The following is a 9,045-nucleotide window of genomic DNA, read 5'->3' on the forward strand; positions in this document are numbered from 1 at the left end:
ACTTAACATCTGAGGTCATCAGTCCCCTTGAACTTAGAACTGCTTAAACCTAACTAACCTAAGGACATTACATACATCCATGCCCGAGGCAGGATTCGTACCTGCGGCCGTAGTGGTCGCGCCGTTCCAGACTGAAGCGCCTAGAACCACTCGGCCACACCGGTCGGCATGGGTGTAGACACAGATGCAGACGTAGATGCAGCGCCAGCTTCGGCCGCGCGCTGCACAGTCAGCGCCACGTGCTCGGCCGGCGGCGCGCAAACCGGCGACACGTGGTGAGCGCGACCTTCCCTTCCGCCAGCCGATCGCGCCAGTGTCTGCGCCCGCAGCCAAGCGCAGGCGTCTGCAACGCGCCGCGCCGCCCTGGTGCGTAGTCAACATGTCGCCAGACAACTCGGGCTCCGCTGAACTCAAGCCAGTACTCTATTTCGAGACGGGACATAATGCCCCGTAAAACGGCGGGTCCAACAAATCCACACGATTATCCCTCTTCGTGTTTTTCATCTGCTTTGCTAAGATGCACACCTGCTATTTTCCTGATGTTTGTACGAGGGTTAGTCGATTGACTATTTGGTGGTCTAAATTAAAGGGCAGCTACTCACAGAGATCCGGTGTGGGCTGTAATTACCGAATGGTAGCGAAACCTGGTAGACATGTTAATTCGTTAATGCCGAACTGATTTACTCTGGAAAAGAAATTATTTCCAATTGTGGCTACCAGGCGCATATCTGGCGCTGCACGCTCTTTATATGACGGTACGACGTCCTAGCTGTCATTGGTCAAGCCGTGAAGTGAGTGAACACTATGGCTACCGAAAAGAGAGACCGTGCGCTGTTAGTGAAACTATTTCATATGAACAGTAGCAGTTACAGTGCTCCTTCGAGAGAGTATCGCCGACTAAAAAGTCTGAGGTGAGTGCCGATGTTGTTAAATGGTCTAAAGATGATGATAATGACATTCGGAAACAGGATAAAAAATGTTCAAATGTGTGTGAAATCTTATGGGACTTAACTGCTGAAGTCATTAGTCCCCTAAGATTACACACTACTTAATCTAAATTATCCTAAGGACAAACAATCACGCCCATGCCCGAGCGAGGACTCGAACCTCCGCCGGGACGAGCCGCACAGTCCACGACTGCAGCGCCTTAGACTGCTCGCCTAATCCCCCGCGGCGGAAACAGGATAAAATTGGTGTGGCACCTGGAAGAGGAAGGCGTCCCGCCGGCCGCGGTGGCCGTGCGGTTCTGGCGCTGCAGTCCGGAACCGCGGGACTGCTACGGTCGCAGGTTCGAATCCTGCCTCGGGCATGGGTGTGTGTGATGTCCTTAGGTTAGTTAGGTTTAAGTAGTTCTAAGTTCTAGGGGACTTATGACCTAAGATGTTGAGTCCCATAGTGCTCAGAGCCATTTGAACCATTTGAAGGCGTCCTGTCGCGATGTAACTTATTGCGAGGCTGCTGTTGCTGTAACTGACCATGCAGCACGTGTCCCAGGTTGTGTTAGTGCAGTGTCATGAGAATGGTCCATCTGTTGGTCAACAGTACAGAAAGTCTTGAGGTCTGTCTTACACTGGTACCCGTACAAGAGCCAGACGGTGAACCAACTGAAACCTCTTCGCTTTCTGGCCTGAATCGTAGTTGATAACATGAAGCACTCCGTCTTCAGGTCACAAGTGGCCCATCGGGACCATCCGACCGCCGTGTCATCATCAGGTGAGGATGCGGATAGGAGGAGCGTGTGGTCAGCACACCGCACTCCTGGTCGTTACGATGGTGTTCTTTGACCAGAGCCGCTACTATTCCCTCGAATAGCTCCTCAGTTGGCATCACGAGGCTGAGTGCACCCCGAAAAATGGCAACAGCGCATGGCGGCCTGGATGGTCACCCATCGAAGTGCCGGCCACGCCCGACAGCGCTTAACTTCGGTGACCTGGCGGGATCCGGTGTATCCACAGCAGCAAGGCCGCTGCCCTGATAACATGAGACCAGGCAATATTCTATGGAGTGATGAGGCACACTTTACACTACAGGGTGCAGTGAATAAATAGAAATGCCAAAGTTGGCGCACTATTAAACGACGTGTTGCGCACGAAGAGCGTTGCGCTCGCTGTGTGTGACTGTGTGGTGTGTATTCACAAGCGTCTACATTCTCGGACTTGTCAAGTGTACCGTGACGTATGCTCATTATCGAGACCTCCTTGCACAGCATGTGATTCCTGATGTGGAAAAGCGCAGTTGTATGGAAACAACCGTGCGCCATGGAGCAACACTTCATGTCGCTAGCCCAGTGGACGATCTGCTTAACGCAACCTTCCACGTACGTGTTATCTCCAGAGGTTTTCCAATCCGGGGCCTGCACGATCACTTGGCCTGAATCCGTGTGACTTTTGGCTCTGGGGACGTATGGAAGAACGCTTTTGCCAGGGAAACGTTTGATCTCTACCTCATCTGAAGGCCGGTACACAGGAACACGTGTTGATCGCGCCATGTCACGGATGCAGCAATCCGTCAACGTCTGCGATACTCATAATGAACAAACTGCGTAAGCGGCGGTGAATAATAATATCAACATAACGCCTTTCTCACTTGTTTGGCCTTTTCTGGCCACGTCCCGCTCCTAATCCATTACATATGGATAAGTCTTCCTGCATCCACAGCGCTATATTTGCATCTGGTGGACAAATCTGGAACTAACTTTCTCTGCCGTAAATTGGTTCCGCATCGTTAGAATACCTACGAAGTTTCGCGGCCGTACGATAATTGCAGCCTACACTGTACCTCTGCGAGTACCTGCTCTTTGATTATAACCACCAGATACCTCATAGGAAAAATAAAGCTGGAAACATGAAACTTGGTGATGATACTTATTTCTCTACATACTGTGCTCTCAACATGAGAGATTGGAAACTTCATGGCAGATTAAAATTGTGTGCTGGAGCGGAACTCGAAACTTTGGTCTTTACCTTTCGCTTGTAAATGCCTTACCGACTGAGCCATCCAAGCACGACTCTCGAGCGCCCTCACAGCTTTAGTTTTCTCAGTACCTCATTTCCTACCTTCCAAATCTCACCGAAGTTCTCTTGCATACCTTGTGGGACTAGCACTCCAGTTCGGTAGCCCTACAGAAATTAAGTTATAATAACATAGAAGGGGCACAGTCCCAAATGCCAACAGATAGCACCATTGTATCGCTGACAGGGGGATACAGTCGTCAAATGTGATAAAGGAAGAGCGGAAATATATCTCTGCTGTATTTAAATTAAGGTGCGAAGATTTGGGAGATACTCTGAAAAGCCAAGGTACACCTGCCTAATATCGTGTAGGGCCCCCTGCGAACACGAAGTGCGGCAACACGACGTGGCATGGACTCGACTAACGTCTAAAGTAGAGCTGGAGGGAATTGACACAATTAATCCAGTAGGTATGTCCATAAATATGTGAGAGTACAAGGGGGTGGAGATCTCTTCTGAACAGCACGTTGCAAGGTATCCCAGTTATACTCAAAAATATTCATGTCTGGGGAGTTTGGCGTCGAGCGGAAGTGTTTAAACTCAGAAGAGTGTTCCCGAAGCCACTCTGTAGCAATTCGGGACATGTGACGCATTGTCCTGCTGGAATGCACAATGGACATAAATGGATGCAGGTGATCAGGTGTCACATGTCAGAGTCGAATTTAGACGTATCAGGGGGTCCCATACCACTCCAACTGCACACTCCCCACACCGTACAGAGCCTCCACCATCCTGAACAGCCACTGCTGACATTCTGGGTCCATGGATTCGTGAGGATGTCTCCATACCCGTACACATCCACCTTCGCTTGATACGATTTGAATCGAGACTAGTGCGACGAGGAACATGTTTCCAAACATCAACAGTCCAATATCGGTAATGACGGGCCCAGGTGCGACGTAAAGCTTTGTGTCGTGCAGTCATCAAAGGTACACATGTGGGCCATATCGATGATGTTTCGTTGAATGGTTCGTACACTGACACTTGTTGATGGCCCAGCGTTGAAATCTGCACCAGTTTACTGTAGGGTTGCACTTCTGTCACGTTGAATGATTCTCTTCAGTCGTCGTTGGTCTCGAGCTTGCTGGATATTTTTCCGGCCGCAGCGATGTATGAGATTTGGTGTTTTATTGGATTCCTGACATTCACAGTACGCTCGCGAAACGGTCTTACGGAAAAATCCCCCACTTCATCACTACCTCAGAGATGGTGTGTCCCATTGCTCGTGCGCTGACTATAAAACCAAATTAAAATTTACTTAATGCTTGATAATCTGCCCTTTTAGCAAGAGTAACCGATCTAACAACTGCGTAAGACACTTGTCTTATATAGGCGTTGCCGACCGCAGTGCCTTCTTCTGCCTGTTTACATTATCTCCGTATTCGAATACGCTTGCCTGTACCAGTTTCTTTGGCGCTTCAGTGTAAATGCGGGGGATTAAGGAGAACCCGAAAGTCTGACTGCCAAGGAAGTAACGTGGACTTTATGTGTACATTATTTCACACTTCCCAATCTATTTGTTTCTACGGAGAAATGAGATACCCGGTAGGTACTTTCTTTATGAACTGAATAAACATTAAAGCAACAGTTGGTTCAAAATGTGCCTTTCTCTGCGTTTCAGGGGCATACCCACTGCGCCTCCCCACATCGTAATGTTATGTATACAATATTCATGCTTCATGATTATCATCCCCTGTTTTTACTGCCTGTTACTTACTGCTTCTCCCTGAACACTGATTAAAGCATGAATGCGAAATAGTGGCTTTCTGGATCTCATTACTAGTTGCACAGCTTTGATTGAACATAAAAAATTAATACTTTACGCGTAATTGACTTAAATTTCGAAACCTGGTGCTGAAATATTTTCACAACCAGTGTTTTTTTCTCTCTAAAAATTATTAAGCACAACTGTCTTCGGATTAGGTGTCGATCTTCAACTGCTCTTAGTAAATTTTATATTCGTAAATAACAGTACAGGAAAATGTTGGACATTTGCATGGTACAGGTTGTAATATTAGTTACAAGTATGTGAATTTTCGTTGTATTATTTCCCTCTGTAGTAGTATGACACAGGTTCAGCTGCGAACGGTAAAAGAAATCACATTATTATTCCTAAAGCCAATTAAGCATAAACAGCTAAACAAAGTCCAGGATGAAAATAACGATGTATAATCATCTGAGACTTTCATGAAGTCAGATGACATTTTTCTGTTACTCAAAGGTAATGGTGAGGAAGAATGAATCATACTCATTTAATACTTCTCTGTCACATCAGTTTTGTTTTCTAGTGTCTCACAGCGTTCTTCAACATGGTTTTAAGAATTTCAAACACCTTACTCTGGTCGGCCTTTACTGTTACAATCAGCAAATGGTTATCGTCTGGAAGTTTTGGTCGTGTCAAGCACCCATCATAACTTCAGCCATAAGCTTTGAGGGAGGAAACAGCTGCGTGATTACGCAACATTTAACAACACTGTAATTTCAGTAGTATTTTCGTGCGAGTGCCTGGTTTTATCAGTTCTTGTGAAAAGTGATGGCGTTCGGACCTAAGTCAAAAAATAAATCACAACGAATAATGAGAAACGTGTTTTCTACAGGAGTGAAATGACGACAAGACTCAGTAGTCATCTACTGGGTACAGCTGCTGTGTCACCATCCATCAGCAAGGCACAGGCATTATTTTTCATGATAATAGCAACAGTAGTAAACTTAAATCATCCAACCACATTATGTTGGCAATGTACTCATCGGTAGAACTTCGACTTCCTTCATTACAGACGATACACTATCGATTTCAATAGTTTTTATATATTGTATCTATTCTTTCGGAGACGTCCGAAAGAACAGCTACCATCGGTGACCATGCTGCTCGTTAGAATGAAATTACAATGAAATGAGTACCCCTAGTTGCATACGGGTGTTGATATAAGTCGACGGGAACAGTTGAAAATGTGTGCCCCGACCGGGACTCGAACCAGGGATTTCCTGTTTACATGGCAGACGCTATATCCATCTGAGCCACCAAGAACACAGAGGATAGTGCGACTGCAGGGACTTATCTCTGGCATGTCTCCCTTGAGACCCACATTCTCAACTTATTGTCCCGCACTACATTCATAGTGCCCCCGGCAAAAAGCCGCGAGGAATGAGCATGATGGGCAGGGGCACTATGAATATAGTGCGGGACAATAAGTTAAGAATGTGGGTCTCACGGGAGGCGTGTCAGAGGTCAGTCGCACCTTCCTGTGTGTCCTCGGTGGCTCAGATGGATAGAGCAGGAGATCCCGGTTTCGAGACCCGGTCGGGGCACACATTTTCAACTCTTCCCGTTGACTCATATCAACGCCTGTATGCAGCTAGGGGTATTCATTTCATTGTAAGTTATGTAACTCATCACAAGCGACTCGCAAAAAGTCCACAAAATTATTGGACACGAGAAAAAAATTATACTCTGATTTAAAATAGTACTCCAGAACTCCTGTAATTTGAAACACACCATAATCCATTATTTCTGAGAACCTCAGTTTGTCGGAGGTCAAGAAATGAGCGTAGAATTGTAAGAACTGGAGGAAGCGTGAAATCATTCGACAGTCAGGTGAGGGGACTGGCTGATTGTGCGAAAGCGTGAAATTTTTAACGTTAAAGCGTTTCGTATTAAGACTTTCAGGATTATAGGGAAACTTTCAATTTGTAAGAAAACTCTGATATTACGAGTTAACATGTATAATGTTAGTATATTAATGATAATTTCACTTATAAATATCGGTGTCTTCAATTATTGTGGTAAACCTGTTAATATCACCATACTGAATTTGTTTAACGAGTTTTTGACGAACACTGTTGGGAAATTTTCTTAGAACTTCAAAATAAAAGGTTTGATTGACAGTCCGACCTGGGGTAATAAACTCTGAATGAGTTTGGCATCAAAAAAGAAAATCAGCATTGTTTTCATCTTTAGTTTGACTTGACGACGTTTTTTGGACGGATGACGATCACGTCTTCCATTGGCTTGACTGTTGCTTCGTTTCTGGATTGTAGCCATAGCACCATTACTCATGACCAGAAAATTTGGATCAGTTGCAAGCTGTTGTTTCAAAACACGACAGGTTTCAACACGACATTCCGGTCAGAACTCGAGGAACAAACTTGGTAGCAACCCTTTTCATTCCCAAATCTTCCGTTAAAATTCGCTGTACCGAACTCCAAGATAACGTACTGATCTCCGACAGTTCATCAATTGTCTGTCGGCGGTCTGTGAGAAAAAGCTCTCGATTTTTTTTAAATATTTTGGTCGATTCGGGTAGTTGATGGACTTCCAGAACGAGATATGTCATAAATCGGCATGTCGCCGTTTTTAAATCGAGAAAAGCACCCGTACACCCATAGCGTCATCTTGGTAAACTGATTTCAATATTAAAACAGTTTCAGCAGCATTTTTACCAAATAGAAAACAAAATTTCACAGCTGCACATCGTTCACTTAAACTTACCATCATAAAAAAAGAAACAAGAGCAAAACAGCGCTAGGGAAAACGATCACTATAGATGAACAGAACATGCCAAGTCGACAACACAGGCGGTATTGAAGTGGCAATGAGTTGCGTTACATACGCCTATGGGCAGAAATGCATACTACGCAAGTTCCACCCAAGGCAATGTTAATCTTTTCTTGTACCCCCACGTACAAATATTCATGGTGTTGATAGCAAAGTATCACGGAGACAACGGGAAAAAAAATCTGTCTCAGTCTTTGTTGATCTGTTCTTTTAGTTTGGTCGTCACGCAAGTTGTTAAGCGGTATCGTTGTACCGTAAGACACGGCGAGCCACACGTCCGAGTAAACTCCCTACTAGATTTGTCTAACTGAAGAGTTCCAGCGGAAGCAGCCTTGCTACACCAATACTTCAGAGTTCACTGTGGCTGTGTTCCAGTCCCTACCATCGCTACTTGTACGGTGGCGCCACTGCTCGAGGCAACCTCGAAGCAGCTGTACCCCCGTCACGCTCGGGAGCCAACTTGGCGATATCCGCATGCCGACGCTTGCGTCGCGGCCGTGCAGGCCTGCGGTTCCGGTGTCGTTGACACGGAGCGAGCGAGGCCGGGTGTGCTCTGGCCTGGAGGGCAACCCGAGGCTAATCCCGGAGCGGGGCCGAGTAGAGTGGAGAGCAGAGGAGCGGCTTCCGCCACACTGCTGGCGATGACGCCACCACCTCGACCACGCCAGCTACCGGGCAACACAGGCGACTGCCCGCCCAGGGGAACAGCCGGATTTACAGACGGCAACACTCTAGGCCAGAGGGAGACCTTCCACTCCTTACTGTACCTGTATTTTCATTTGTACTAGGCTCCTGTACACTGTCTAATCAAGACATCCCTCTGTAATGTGGAATTGACCACTAGATGTAACAAGAGGCGGACCCTCTCGTATGGAAGGAAGCCGGACATACAGGGGTGGACGAAAATATGGAAACACCAAGAACACAGACCGTTAGCGTGGCTATATGAAGTAGAAAATCGTTGGCATTCAAAACAGATTCCAGTCGACTTAGAATGGTTTTCAAGCGACTCTTATGTCTTTATGCCTGCAAGTTAATGGAAAGTTCACGTAACGATGATGGAGGTGGTTAGCTTTCATGCAACTTTCCGTCCAAATTAGATCGAAAAGGCTCAGTAATATTGAGAACTGGTGACTATGGTGGCCAGAGAAGATGCAAGAATTCATTTCCGCGCTCACGAAACAGTTCCTGCGAGCAGTGTCAGTAGGGGCCTTGCCGTCTTGGAACACGATGTCACCACTGGAGAACAAACTTCGTACCATGTGATGGATCTGATCTGTCAAAATGGTCACATAGTCTTTGGCAGTAAAGGGGCCTTGCAGAGCCACCACGTCGCCTCTGTAATATCACGGTACGGCTTCCTAAATCATCACCGAGCCATCGCTATGTTGTACTGTTGTGACGTAAACTCGACCAAAAGTTGAAACCAGTGTGAGACAAGAATTATCCGAGCAAATTACATTCTTCCACTGCTCCATA

The sequence above is a fragment of the Schistocerca piceifrons genome, chromosome 1 (assembly GCF_021461385.2).
Source record: "Schistocerca piceifrons isolate TAMUIC-IGC-003096 chromosome 1, iqSchPice1.1, whole genome shotgun sequence".
NCBI classification, from domain to species: Eukaryota; Metazoa; Arthropoda; class Insecta; order Orthoptera; family Acrididae; genus Schistocerca; species Schistocerca piceifrons.